Here is a 14432-nt window from a genome sequence, read left to right on the forward strand (position 1 = left end):
TGACGGGAACTCAGCCATTTTCTAGTTAACCCTTGCTGAACATATCATTAAACAAAGACCTCTATAGTACTTTCTCGACCCAGTATAAGAAAGGATATTCGTGGAGTACTTTTAAGTTAGGATAGGTATTCTGGTACTCTGAGAATGTCCAGTGGGGGTGTGAATCTGGTATCGGAGGCACTGTGTCACCTCTGAAAGTCAATTGCCTTGTAAACACAATCTTGCCATCACTCAAGGCTGCAACGGAAATCTTAAAGGCATTGCGTAGGACTCTGCCATGGTTGCTCACTCCTTCTGATTTTCCAGTGTACCATCAACAGGATGGCTGGTGAAAACTTCACAAACCAAAAATGCTGAATGTAGCTAATCTGTCCCCTGTGGCACCTCGGGTGAAGATCACTAGTTCTCCAGGTACACATTTTGGGCTCAAGGTCTAATTGAAGCTCCTTGGGAATCCAAACCTCAAGGTAGCTGGAGACTCCCACCACAGGCCTAATATACTTGTTTGGCCACAGAAAAGTACATGCTTCCATGTATGGTACATGGTCTATGGAGAATGCCGCAGATACGTCCTTTGCTTTGGTGTAATGGATTTGGATGGAAGGTATTTCTCATGCAGCACAAAGCGTTGTGAGATACAAGGGTGCTCCATCTTGCACTAGTGGTATTCATTGCTGGCTTACCTACATCCATACTCCTGTATGCCGACAAAAAACTTTGGAAATAAAGAGAGGTCATATGTTCTCTCCAGATCAAAAGTGGGAGAATTAGTGTTGTGCTATGCTTCTCGACCAAGGAAGACTGTGTCTGCAGACTACAATTAAGGAAAAAGACTGCTCATAAAGGTGAAGTTTATTAACTGTTTAGCCACAAAAAATAGTTTAATCCTGAGCACCCCTTTCCTGTTGGAAAACATGTACAGTCGAGGAGCAGGAATAGGTTGCAAATCACGATTGCATTGTACAAATGGTATAGCAGTTAGGGATGCTGTTTTGGATTAAAGTAGTTCCATCTCACACAGTGGCATCAATTTACAGGTCTTACGCATATTATGTGGTGGAATGATGTTGAGGTCCCATCCCAAATTAAGCCAGCTGACAGAAGGTAAGAACTGTAACAAGTCAGATGACGTTTGATGACCCTGTCAGCCGTAGAGAAGGACTCTCCTGGATTATTTGTAAAGAAACCTGTGACCGCCAAATACGTATTTCAACTGTCCGCCTGAACTGCTGACTCAACAGGGACTTGGTATTGGGCACAACAGTGTACTTTGAGCAAGCAAAGAGGCAGGTACAGTTAATTAAGGCCCATTACCAAAACTTAACCAATTACACTAATATTGGGATCTGGAGGTAAATAACCTGTTGGCTGTGAGAATTTCCAAGTTGGCAAAAGAGAAGCCTGGGTGAGTTGAAGTCCAGTCCGTCAGGAAGCAGGTTCTGGAATTTTGCAATTGTAAGTTGTAATTTAGAACTCTGTCCATCCACTGCTCCCCTATTTTGACCGGTATCGGGAAGCCTTATCTCTATGGAGGTTGGGTAGACTTCTAATGATGAGGGTGCTTGTTTTCTGAAAATCAAACTCTACTAAACCAGACTGGGTCACCAAAATAACTGTTAACCTGGGCCTCTTATTTACTGTAGAACTCCATCTGGGATAAGACGGGAGGAATGCATATAGATGTCTCCACCCAGTCATCCAATGGTCTGTCTTCTCAGTATCACCAACTCCTGTCCATTCAAGAGAAAGAGGTGTCACATTTTTTTGTTCTGCTGTATTTCTGAGCCACATATGTCCCGACCACCCCAAGCCAAAAATGGGGAGATGAAGACTGCCAGATTCAGTGCTCGTTCATGGGTTGAGTGCAGATGTTAGCACAGACAGTATCCCTGCACTGTGGGCAATCAGAAAGGACGCTCCCAGGGAGGCGGTCCACTGGCATAAACCTTCTGCTAGCTATCAATGTTGTGGTGAATGGGATTTTTCTCATTTTCTGATATAAAGTAAGGCCATTTTGTTGTTGGGGTCACCACCTTGCTCTTGCACACTGAGAGTAAGGCATGTAACACTAGGAAGACTACCTTTCACTCCAATGTATTTATGAAGAGCACAAAATCAGATTTGTCAGATTATCCACGTTGTGACCTCAGCTGTGCTCTGATCAATCCTTGAAGATTTTGACCTGCGGTTATGGGAGGCAGAAGGGGCATCTCGCCAATTGCTTGAGGCCATTTTACTACTATTTCAGTGCTAGAAGACAGGACAGATGACCTGCGATGGGTTTGGGCCGGCTGTCAAGAAGGTGGTCCTTTTGCTTTGCTAGGTGAAGCTGCAGGACTGCCATGAACAGTGTGGTGTGGGGAGGATGAGGTCGTTCCCTGAGAACCCAACAATGTGAAAGGTCTTTTAAAGATGGAAGCTCTTTGCAAGCAAGCAAGGTTCTGGGGGTGCCCTCCATTCAGCCAACCTAGTATGCTTAGTACCGGATCCTTCTGTCCTCCGTAGAAAATAATTAACTGGAGACAGTTTGGGTAAATGTCATTCTTTATGCTTATGGTCAGGCAGAATGGCTGTGTTTTGGATTGACAGTGTTGGTCTCTAGTGGTAAACCTAAGGAATTGTTTGTTGGCTTGTTCTAGTCTGTTGCCAGCACTTTAGCTGTGTCAGCATGTTTAACTCTCAGAGAGGGAGGATCAGGTGAGATTGCAGAGGTACAGTAGTAGAAAAAAGCCCACCTCCCTCCTTTTAATCCATGAAATAGTAATAATTGGAGTCCCACATTCTCAGTACGAAGGACAAGTGGTACAGTCTATACCACAAGGAGCCTCTCCATGTCCTTTGGATATTCTATTGTGACTGGCTGAGTCAGAGGTGACTTCGATAGACGTTCGGGGCTCTGTAGACCAATGAAGTGGCAAATCAGTGAGGAGACCCAAGAGTTGATTTAATTTGTGCCCACTGGTGACAGTGGAGTTCTAGGCCTTTCAGTATCTGGAGTAACATGCATCATCAGTGATCACGTGGATGGGGACAGCGCGTTGCAGGGAAACTTCTTAGGCACGCTGTTGGGGAGATGAGCAGCTGTGATTTTCTCTCTGAAGCACCTTCTGTTTGAGCAATTGAGGAAGCTCTGGCTGTTGGGTTGGGGAGAAAGAAAGGTAGACATTGAGAGCATACAAAGCGTTGGTATGCTTAAGGATTTTTATGGTCTGGCTTTTACCTACTGGATGGAACTCTGTAATGTCTGTATGCATGTTTGTTTTCTACTTCCACAGCACCTCATCCACTCAAGCGTTGGATCTATTTTTACCATCAGATGGCAAATCAGTGATTTTATCCTGGGCCACTGCTTTCAAATCCAAGACTTCAACTATGTGCACAAGTGGATAAAAACACTAATAATTATGGTCTCGGCCACAGTGGTGGTGATATCCTCAGAGTAGAATTGTTTGATCTACAACTTGCGTGCCCAAAATTGAGCAATTACTCATCCTTGATTTAGGGAGACCGTGGTGGAAACCAGGCCAGAGCGAGAGACCACAGCTAGCCGTGGCCGACTACCAGTGCCTTGTCTGAGGGAGAACCCCCAGGATTAGTGTATTGTGTTCCTGAAGTTCTTGAGAGTTTCCGCCTCTTTATTCAAGAGATGAAACAGGATTGCACTTCGGGGAGCCCAAAACTATTGGGTGGTAGAAAAAGATGGCATTATCCTTAGAAAACCTGTGCATGATGTCCACAGATATGAAAATTGTTTGCGGAATGTAGCTTTTTCAACATGTGAACTGGTTAAGGATCTGTGACTTCACCTGTACCAAAGGTCTAGGCGGGGGAGTTGAGGCGGCCACCAATGCCCTTATTCTGTGCTTGCAGGGCTGATGCCTCAGTAAGCATGTTTCAAGTGTCTCTACCAGTAATTTAAAGTTTCTAACTGCAGGATGGCTCAGAGTGAAAACTCTTCCACTGCTCCAGCCCCAGGATATGTGGCGTACTCATGCCATGACCAATGCATACATGTCCACTTTCTCCAGTTATAGACACTGAGATGACCATTAGTGATGTAGTAGGAGGGACTTGACCAGTAACAGCTAAGGGAATGCAGAAACAGATACCAGCTGGGCAGGATTAGGCCTGAATCTCTGGCCACCAGGTTGTCTCTTGTCTGTAAATTGGCACTCCGTGTCCGAGATGCATAGCCGCTACTGGATTAACCAAATCCTGCATCTAGAGATCAGGCGCCTGCACACACGGAGGGTACTAATCATTAGTGCAGCAGGGGCAATAGCTGGTTAACAGGACCCATATTCTTTGCTTGTCTTAGCACCCGTGGGATTATGATACGCTCACTGATTATCTCTGAATGATCAGAAATCAAGGCTATCTTCATGGAGTCTACAATTCCCTAGACCACCACAGGTCGAGACCCTGCACCAATGAAGTACAGCAGGACCAAACCATCAATAAATGCGAACAAGCTGTTAAGATTCCAGTAGGCAGGGCTCAACTGGCTGTTCGTACATTTGCTCCAGTAGGATGCAAGCAAGGGGGATGGTTTGAGAGCAGGGTGTGCTGCCATCACCGAACCATGAAGGTCCCCATGGTCCCTTTCTAGTTGTGGCCTCTTGCTGTGTGGGGCTGGTGGATTTCACATTTTTGCAGGATTTATTTTGGTTCTAGTCCGGAGGCCCTCCAGAAGCTTTTTGCTGGACAGGAGTATCGCCCCAGATTATGGCACTGGTGACTGAGTTAGCTGTCTCATCACGAATATATCACAAAACCAGGCTGAAATGGCAAAACAGGCCCCTAAGTAGTACAGGGCCTGGCCAAAAAGTCTCAGCTGCTTGCACCCTTGTGAGGGCCCTGAGGTCCGGCTCTGTCAGTCGAAAACTTTAATCTCTGTCCACTCCAAATGTCAGAAGAAGACGATTGAACAGAATCATAGGGACGACAATGCGACTGAATATATGCCAAGATGCATGCGTTTTAGATCTGGCATCTTTTGGAGTGTTTCTCCTGTCTTTTTGCTTTCTGACCTCCTGTTTTTTATTGTATGCTGGACTTCCTTTTTGCTGGTTTAGTGTCTTTGTGCACTTTTTCACTGCTATTCAGTGGTAAAAAGTACAAGTGCTTCTGTGTAAATTGTGATTATGATTGCTTATCCATGATTGGCATATCTGATTTACTGGTAAGTCCCTAGTAAAGTGCACTGTGTGCGCCCAGGGCCTTAAAATCAAATGCTACTAGCAAGAAAGCTGGAGAAGAACTAGATCCGTGAACGAACACCGGAAAGCTACGCAGCCCACAAGAACGCCACTCGTAGACACCACCACCTCATCAGATCCACCAAAAGGGCCTCCTTCAAAGACCGCCTAGACAACAACGCACACAACAGCAAAGAGCTCTTCAACATTGTGAAGGAACTCTCCAACCCCAGCTCCAACACCAACGACATCCTACCTTCGCAAGACCTATGCGACTCGCTGGCCACCTTCTTCCATCGCAAGATCGCAGATATCCACGTCAGCTTCAACACCGCGACCGCCCCGGCAACCACTGAGACCCCCGCCCCCACGACCACCTCCCGCACCAACCGACTGCTCTCCTGGACCATCGACGACGACACCATCAAGATCATGAACACCGTCCACTCCGGATCCCTGTCAGACCCCTGCCAACACCACATCTTCAACAAAGCCAGCACCATCATCGCACCCCATCTACGGAAAGCCATCAACATCTCCTTCGAGACAGCGACCTTCCCGGACAGCTGGAAGCACGCAGAGATAAACGCCTTACTCAAGAAACGCAAGGCGGACCCCAAGGACCTCAAGAACTTCAGACCCATCTCCCTGCTCCCGTTCCCGGCGAAGGTCATCGAGAAGGCCGTCAACAAACAACTGACCAGCTTCCTCAAGGAGAACAGTATCCTAGACCCTTCACAGTCCGGGTTCTGCAGCAACCACAGCACAGTAACTGCCCTCATCGCCGCCACTGATGACATCAGGACCCTGCTAGACAACGGAGAAACCGCGGCCCTCATCCTCCTGGACCTGTCTGCCGCCTTCGACACGGTCTGCCACCACACACTACGAACACGCCTCCACGACGCCGGAATCCAAGAGAAGGCCTTGGACTGGACCACCTCCTTCCTCTCTGGCAGAACACAGAGCGTCCGCCTCCCCCCCCACCCCCCCTTCTGCCCCGAAGCCACCGAGATCATCTGCGGCGTACCCCAGGGCTCAGCCCGACGCTGTTCAACATCTACATGGCACCGCTCGCCCACGTCGCCCGACTGCATGACCTCAACATCATCTCCTATGCCGATGACACCCAGCTGATACTCTCCCTCACCAAGGACCCCAACACCACCAAAACCAACCTCCACGAAGGAATGAAGGCCGTCGCCGACTGGATGAGGAACAACCGACTAAAGCTGAACTCGGACAAGACGGGGGTCCTCATCCTCGGATCCACCCCCTCGACCTGGGACGACTCCTGGTGGCCAACTACACTACGAACAGCCCCAACACCCACGACGACGCACGCAACCTAGGGGTCATCCTCGACTCCTCCCTCTCCATGACAAAGCAGGTCAATGCCGTCTCCTCTTCCTGCTTCAACACCCTCTGCATGCTCCGTAGGATCTACAAGTGGATCCCCACTGGAACAAGAACGACGGTCACCCAGGCCCTCGTCAGCAGCAGACTGGATTACGGAAACGCCCTCTACGCAGGAGCCCAGGCCAAACTCCTGAAACGGCTCCAACGCATCCAGAACGCCTCCGCACGCCTGATCCTCGACATCCCTCGCCGCAGCCACATCTCACCCCACCTGAGAGTCCTGCACTGGCTCCCCATCAACAAGAGGATAACCTTCAAACTCCTCACCCACGCACACAAGGCACTCCACAACACTGGACCAGCGTACCTCAACAGCCGACTCTGCTTCTACACCCCCACCCGCCAGCTCCACTCTGCAGACCGCGCCCTCGCCTCTGATCCCCGCATCCGAAGAGTGACCGCCGGTGGCAGATCATTCTCCCACCTCGCCGCCAAGACATGGAACACCCTCCCCATCCGCCTACGGCAGACCCAAGACCTACTGACCTTCAGAAGACTCCTCGAGACCTGGCTCTTCGAACAGTAGCAGCATCCCCCCCCCCGCCCCCCCCCTTATCGCCTTGAGACCCTCACGGGTATGTAGCGCACTTTACAAATACTATGATTGATTGATTTATTGATTACTAGTGGGCCTGCAGCACTAATTTTGCCACCCACACAAGTAGCCTTTCATATGTGTCTCAGACATGCTACTGCGGTGTCTGTGCATCCACTTGCCAGGCCCTAACTTTCCCTTTCCTTACATGTAAGTCACCACTAAGGTAGGCCTAATGTACACCAATGAGCAGGATGCAGTGTATCTGAAAGCTAGAACATGTAGGGGTGTGTTTTACATATCCTGATAGTGAAATACTGGGAATTTCGTTTTTCACTATTGAAAGGTTATCTCTCCCATAGGTTATCATTGGAGCTGCCTTGTAACATCTTGCAAGTGTAACTTTCAATTGGGAAGCGATAAAGATTTGGAGTTTAGGTTCCCCGAACTCAGAATGTAAAAATACATCTTTTAGTGAAGTTTGTTCTTAAATTGTGTGTTTGGAAATACCACTTTTAGAAAGTGGGTATTGTCTTGTTTAACCATCCTATGCCTCTGCCTGCCTGTGGAAACAACGTCTGGTTTTCAGCTGACAGGGGCTTGTTTGTGCATTCACTCCAGATACTCAAACAAAGGGGGTTGAGGTGTGCCCTGCATAGGCTGAGTGGTGGGAGGAGTTGTCACTAGCACCTGAATAGGCTGTGGCTGCCCTGCACAATGCTGTCTCCACCCCCTGTAGTGTGGCTGGACCAGGGAGGGCAGAATTGGTTTTGCTGAGCAAGAGACACTTTCTGAACGAAGACTTCAAAGGGAAAAATGGGTATAAGTATTAGACCTAAAACCCCAGAACTTTAGAACTCTTTTGGACTAAGGGACCTGCAAAGAAGAAGAGCTGAAAGAGCTGCCAGGATGTGTATTGCTTTGTTGGGTTGGCCTGCAGCTTCTGCCTTGGGCAGTGAAAGGACTGGAGTTTCTGCAACTTATTGCCTGAGTTTCTCCAAGGGCTTGAAGTAGAGCTTGCCTCCTCTTGGAAGTCTCTGGAACACCAAAGACTTCAGGTTTATCTGCCAACAGACTGTTAACTGTGTGTTTTGTGCTGCAACAGAAAAAAACCCACTACAACACCGCTGTCCGCTCCCTGACCTGAAGACACAGCATAGAGCATCCCACCGAAACCCTGGTCTCCCAGACGTCGCCCCTGATGCTATCACTGAGCCACTGCTTGCACAGTGGCCTGTGTGCACTGCACTTCACATCTTTGCCCTGCTATCACCAACGACGACGCACCATGCTGACATCAATGCCGCTGCCTGCATTGTGGCCTGTGGGCACTGCACATCAGTGTCCCGCTTCTCATCGCAGCCCTGATGCCAGCGCTCCTGACTTCAACCTCATGGAGTTTGACCTTCAATGCGTGTGACTTCAAGGGCCCGACGGCTCCGACCTCCAGGACCGACACTAGTGACGCCACCCCTTTGGAGTTCATTGCAAGGTTTCCGACGCCCTGTATTTCCAAGGTACTGTTTGCGGGGCTTCCGGACACCGTAGCTGGCTCGCGACCTCTCTGTTGGCCTGAACTTTTGGATTTGTTGTTCATGACGCCGTGATATCTACGTCCGGGGCTATCACTTTCAGGGAACTGCATTTTAAATTTATTTTTGCAATACTTGTATTTTGATTACTGTATGTTGGGTTTTTATCATTTTGGTCTTGTTTTACACAGATAAATATTGGCTATTTTTTAGGTCTCACCTAGACAGTGCTTGCACAGTTTCTTCTAGACAAGCTGTATTGATGAATGGACTTGAAGCTCCGCAAACTCTCTGCCCATATTTTTCATTGGCTTGTGTCATTGTCCTTGGTAAATGTTGCCTTCTGATTTGTTAATAAGCTTATTAGTCCCTCCTTAGTACCTCCCTATACTCTGTTGTCACCTCCCATGAGGACTGGCCCTTCTACATGTGTCCTTACTCTGGAGCTTTCATTAGCAGTTCCGAGAACTATTTACTTAAATAATGGACACAGCACGCATGGGACGCCAGCTTCACTTATAGATCTGCTTGGACGCTTCCTCCTTTGTTCCCCCTCCCTCCCCCATCAATGCCCTTCGTGTGGCTTTGTTTTTTTTAGCGGAGCATCCCACTATAACTTTTAAATATGCTTCATAACCCCCCCTCCCTACTGTACAGACACCCACAAGGCAGGGGGGGCTGTCTTAATTAGAAAAATCTGGTCTCATATTTACATACATGAATGGCGGCTGCGCAGCTCACCCAACTTGTGTTTTTTTAATTTATATGCTTAATGATGGCGGGCGAGCGTCTCGTTGCTCACGGCTCTCCCAACTCTTAAAAACTGCACTCTTCCACAGCAAAAACGACCTCTCTCCAGCATGGAACACCAGCAGGTGACCAGTTTGCAGAAGGCCCTAATGCTAGAGCTCAAGTCCCTGCAGGAGGAGCCAGTCAACGGTTTCAGGATCACACTGGTGGACGAGTCGGCGCTCTATAACTGACAGGTGTTGATCTTAGGGCTCCCCAATACCCTCTACAAGGGGGCTACTTCAAGGTAAACACCTTTACCCTGGTGTGTCCCCACTGTGATTTTGCACGCTCACATCACTGGGTGGCATTCACAAACCCCCGCCATACATTGTTTATTTTGTAGGTTACCACTGGCATAACTGGTGCAAACATGGGGATTACACGTCCAAATCTGTACTTCAAGCACAGTAGTGTGCGCCTCTAAATATCTCCTTCAGTGTCTCGTTAAGATAGGCAAATTCCACCGTTGAAAATGTCAAACAAAGCTTCACATATTTATTGCGCAAGCGAATTCTTGTTGACCTAAATCGGTAGTACTAGGATTTGTTTACTTTTTTTGATGGTTTTATGTGTGATTACTCTCTTGATATAACTTTGCACTGTATATTTCTTTGACTTCCTAGTAAAATATACTTTATAGCTGAGGGGATGTTTGCCAAATAACTTTCTGCTGCCCCAGTTAGACTACAAACATATCTGGAATCGAGCCGTTGGTTTAAAAAAAAAAAAGAAATCCCCATTAATGCACGTTCACAAACAAATTTTCAGATTTTCCATGCCATGCTTAAAAACAGGCAATAAACTCTTGACTCTTTCTCCATACCTCACCTGTATTCTCATCCATGTCCCCAGTTCCGCAGCTACACTTGGTAGAGTTTTGAATACATCTGTCTGGCAGTGTGCGCTATAATTGTATTGGATAGGTAGTTTGAGCTTCAATATATTTTCACATTTTAATTGTCTCGAATTCCAGAACCATCATCACTCTCCCAGATGAAGTGAAAACAATTTCTGAAACAAAATATTTTTAAAGCTTAAGTGATGTTCTCTGACCGAAAAACGACCTTAAGGGGAGGAGCCAAGATGGCGACCGGGACGGCAGCGTAGACTCCCGGCTCCGTGAACCTCCGCATCCCGCACGGATATCCTGCCTGAGATCCTCAACCTGTGCTACGTGGTCGTGTTTCTGAAGGAGAGGGGCTCCCGACTGTGTGACTCCGAGGTTTCTAGCAGTGCTATCGCCGGAGAAAACTGCATCTGAACCTTGCGGCCTGTGCGACCCTGGAGCCGGGACATCGAGTGGACGCCGTGGCCGGGTGGCAGTGCGACAACAGCGGCTGGTGGTGACTGGGTGGAGTCGGCCCACCGGAGCGGTGCCAAACTCGGCCTACATTTCGGCGTGGTCACTTCTACTGCCCAGTGTAGCTGACCGAGTGCATGACCGGGGGCGCAAATCTTAGATCCTCCGGTGGCTGCCCCTGCCTTGCTGGTGAGCTGCCCGGCCGCCGTCCGTATCCAGCCCCGATCATTGCGGGCCGCCCCCGGATTTCTACGGGAGCTGGTCCGTGGTGGGGACGACTGTTGCCCGTGACCACGGATAGTTTTTTGCCTGCCCCCGGAACCCGGTCACCCGCGACGTGGACATCGCGCCGCTTGTCCCGGGGTCCCGGCCCCGGTGAGGGTCGGGCATACTTGGCGGCCATCTTGGGTCGATGAAGCCTACCATCCTGTCCGCTGGGCCGCAGCGGGCCTGTGAGCGTACGATTTTTGGGAGTGTGGCGGCGAGATCACAGAGAGCTGAGCTGGGGTACGGCGACCTCCTCGAGGCTATTGGTACTCTTCACTCCTCCTTGGTTCATGGTTTCGTGATCTTGGGGAGTAAGCTCGATGGTGTGGCGTCGGAGTTGGGGCAGTGGCGGCCCGCCTGTCCGCACGAACACAGAGTCTACCCACACTGCGCGCAGGAGGACGCTGTGGCGGCCACCCCTGAGGTTAGTACACGACTGGACGCCCCGGCCAGTATGCTACAGTGTGTTCGACCTTCTGAGGGCCTGATCTGTCCCGGAGGCGTCGGACCTGAGTGGGATGTGGTGGCCTCATCCCGTGCATGCCCTCCTGCGACCCAGAGACAACTCCAGCAACTAATGTCTGCTTTGGCTGCTTCTGCCTTCCTGAACCTTGCGTGCAGAGCAGATCCTAGGGCAGCACTGGGAAGCCTGTTTCCTCAAGCGGCGGACTGTGTTGATGCTCAGAGACTTCCACCCCACCTGTGTGCGTCGCTTCTCTGTTGTTGTTGGACATTCCTCTGCCTAGGAACATTGGGTATGGTGCTGGGTCGAGGGGTTGGCATGGGCAGAATTCCAAAGAGTGGTCAGGGATGAGGCTGGCCCCTCGGGGGTGGTCGCCTAGTGGACGGGCGGGCTTGGGGTGGTGTGCTCTCCTGACATGGCTACTGGCACAATAGGTGCATAATGCTCCCCATCGAGGTTTGAGAAGATTGTTTTTGTGCTGTTCCTTGTTCACTTTAGGGGAACCTTACTGTGCGGGAGGGAGAAGCCGGGGGTCTGTTATGAAGGCCCTCCTCCAGTTTATAAATACTTTCTCTACCCCCCCGTCTGGTGGGGGTCCTTTCCTACTTCTTTTTCCCTATTCTCCTACATTTCGGGTCTGGTTCCAGGGCGACAGGCACACTGCTGGGGGGGGGGGGGGGGGGGCGTACTCATCTGCAGAGGTGCAGGGTGGGGGGTTGGGGGAGGGGATTCTGTATTCTTTCATCTTTTTTTCCATGGCCTCCTTTTTCTTCTCTGATTCTTTTTGTTTTCTTTTCTGGGATCAGCGTGATACACCTCCTTTTGCTATGCCTCGTTGCCGTTCCATGTGTTCACAACTTCCGGGGTGTTCTTGGGGAGTTCTGGCGAGTGACTGCGGGCGCAACTGTATACTATGTGTTTCCCCATCCTGATGTTCTTGTGTTTGCGCCATTGACCGAATAGATTGCTGTAAATCGCTAACGTTCATTACTCCGCATATCCGTGATCGTTGTTTTTAAAATTGCTTGTCACCTGATCCTTCTGCCTTGTTTCATCATAAAATGAAAACCTCTTTCTCCTGGTGCCCTACCTACGCTGTTCACAGTATTAGCAGTACGATTTTGCTCCCCGAAGTGCTGCCTGTGTTTATACTTGTTGTTATTGCTCTGATTGCTTAGCGGCCGGCCCTGGGGGGTTGTAGGCCCATACTTGTTCTTATTGAACTGTCAATAAAGGTTTTCAAAAAAAAAAAAAAAAAAAAAAAAAACGACCTTAAAAGCAACCACGGTTCCTGTGGTGCGTAGCCCCTCATTCAGAGACAGAAGTTACAAGCCTAGGTTTTTTTCTTGCGGGGTGAATACTTCCTTAATACGTCTCAAAACAATGAAACTTGTAGAAAGAAACTACATTGGGTACCAACTATTGCAATTCAAATTGTCCTTAAAAATGCTCAAAAATCAACATTAGAAAATGTCTGCAGAGCTGGACATTAGTTTAGTCTCTTCTTTTTTGTCAGGCTGGTTGGCAATGGCGATTTATTAAATTTGACAGGGAAATTTAGCATTTTAGTGCTTCATACTGCCTCACATATGAAAGAAATGTTACTTCTTATACTTAAGTGGCTCCTATAGAAGTGTTACATGTGTGCGCCGTGTCCTTGCAGGCCCCTGCTTCCAAACTACTGTCTTGTGCTGGCAACGTGGAGTTGCTTACAAGAAGCAAGGTTGGTAGTACCTATGACTCTTTTACTGTCAACCTTGCTTCTAGTAACCAGAGACTATAAGTTAAAAGTGGGTGTCCACGCACCACATGCAGGTTCTCAAAACCCATAAATAAAAGGCATTGTCATGTAAAATACCAATAGCTCGAACTCTCGCAAATGCGTGACCTACAGCATTGCAAATGCTTCTTTTAAACTGGTGTGGTGTCCTTTTGTAGTGTTTACACTGTATTTTTGTGTGTTATGTGCAAATCCTTTAGCGCATTGTCTCTGAGATAAGCCTGACTGCTCATACCAAGCTACTAAGCGGGGTGAGCAGGGGTTATTAACTCCCTTATCCTGACAAGAAGGAAAGGTCCCTAAATGAACAGGGCACAAACCTGCCAACTAGAGAACCCCATTTCTAACCATGCTAAAAAAAAGTGGCATAGAAGTATCGAAACATGGTGCAACAGGTGCCCAGGGGTCCACTGCAACTCATAAATATATATATATATATATATAGGTGTTCACTCCCAAACCCAGGGGAGGGAAAGGACCCATTTCCTTTCATTAAAACCAATTGCATCCTTGCCCCTCCACTAGATACCTGCTACATGAAACTCTGAATTAATCACACTTGAGAAGCAGTATCCAGTATCCAGGTGTGGAATACAAGTGTGCCACGACATAGGGCTTAGGTCTTCGTACTTCTGGATAGCTGAAGTAGGCGCTCTCTCCATGCGAGCCAAGAAACGAAAAACCAGTATTTTGATATTGAGGGCAAATGTATGTTTTTTTTTTATGTATTAAAATAAATTTAGAAAATCACAAGAATAAATTACATTCAGACTACAGAAAGTTATTCTGTTGGTCACACTAGGCAAAGCAAGAGGCAAAATGAGACAATTTCTCTAGGCTTTTTAAAATATGTTTTCAATAACTTGAGTACCAGGGGTTAATTTAACATTTAAACTGGAAGTAATTATTTACATCTCTACCGATCCCTTCTTCCTGGCAATTACTACAAATCAGCAGTGAAATATCTGCTGATGCCCGCCCTCCCTTCACATATTCAGCAGGAGAGGCTGGGCTGGTATGCTGGGGGGGGGGGGGGGAGGCGGGCGAGGGGTGCAAGGGGGCACTAGGTGTCGCGGTGGGAGGAGATAGATACCATTTTTTTTTAAACGTACCTGCAGTCGTCCCCATCGCATTCTTCTGCTCCTC

Source organism: Triturus cristatus, chromosome 12 (genome assembly GCF_964204655.1).
Source record: "Triturus cristatus chromosome 12, aTriCri1.1, whole genome shotgun sequence".
Lineage (NCBI taxonomy): Eukaryota > Metazoa > Chordata > Amphibia > Caudata > Salamandridae > Triturus > Triturus cristatus.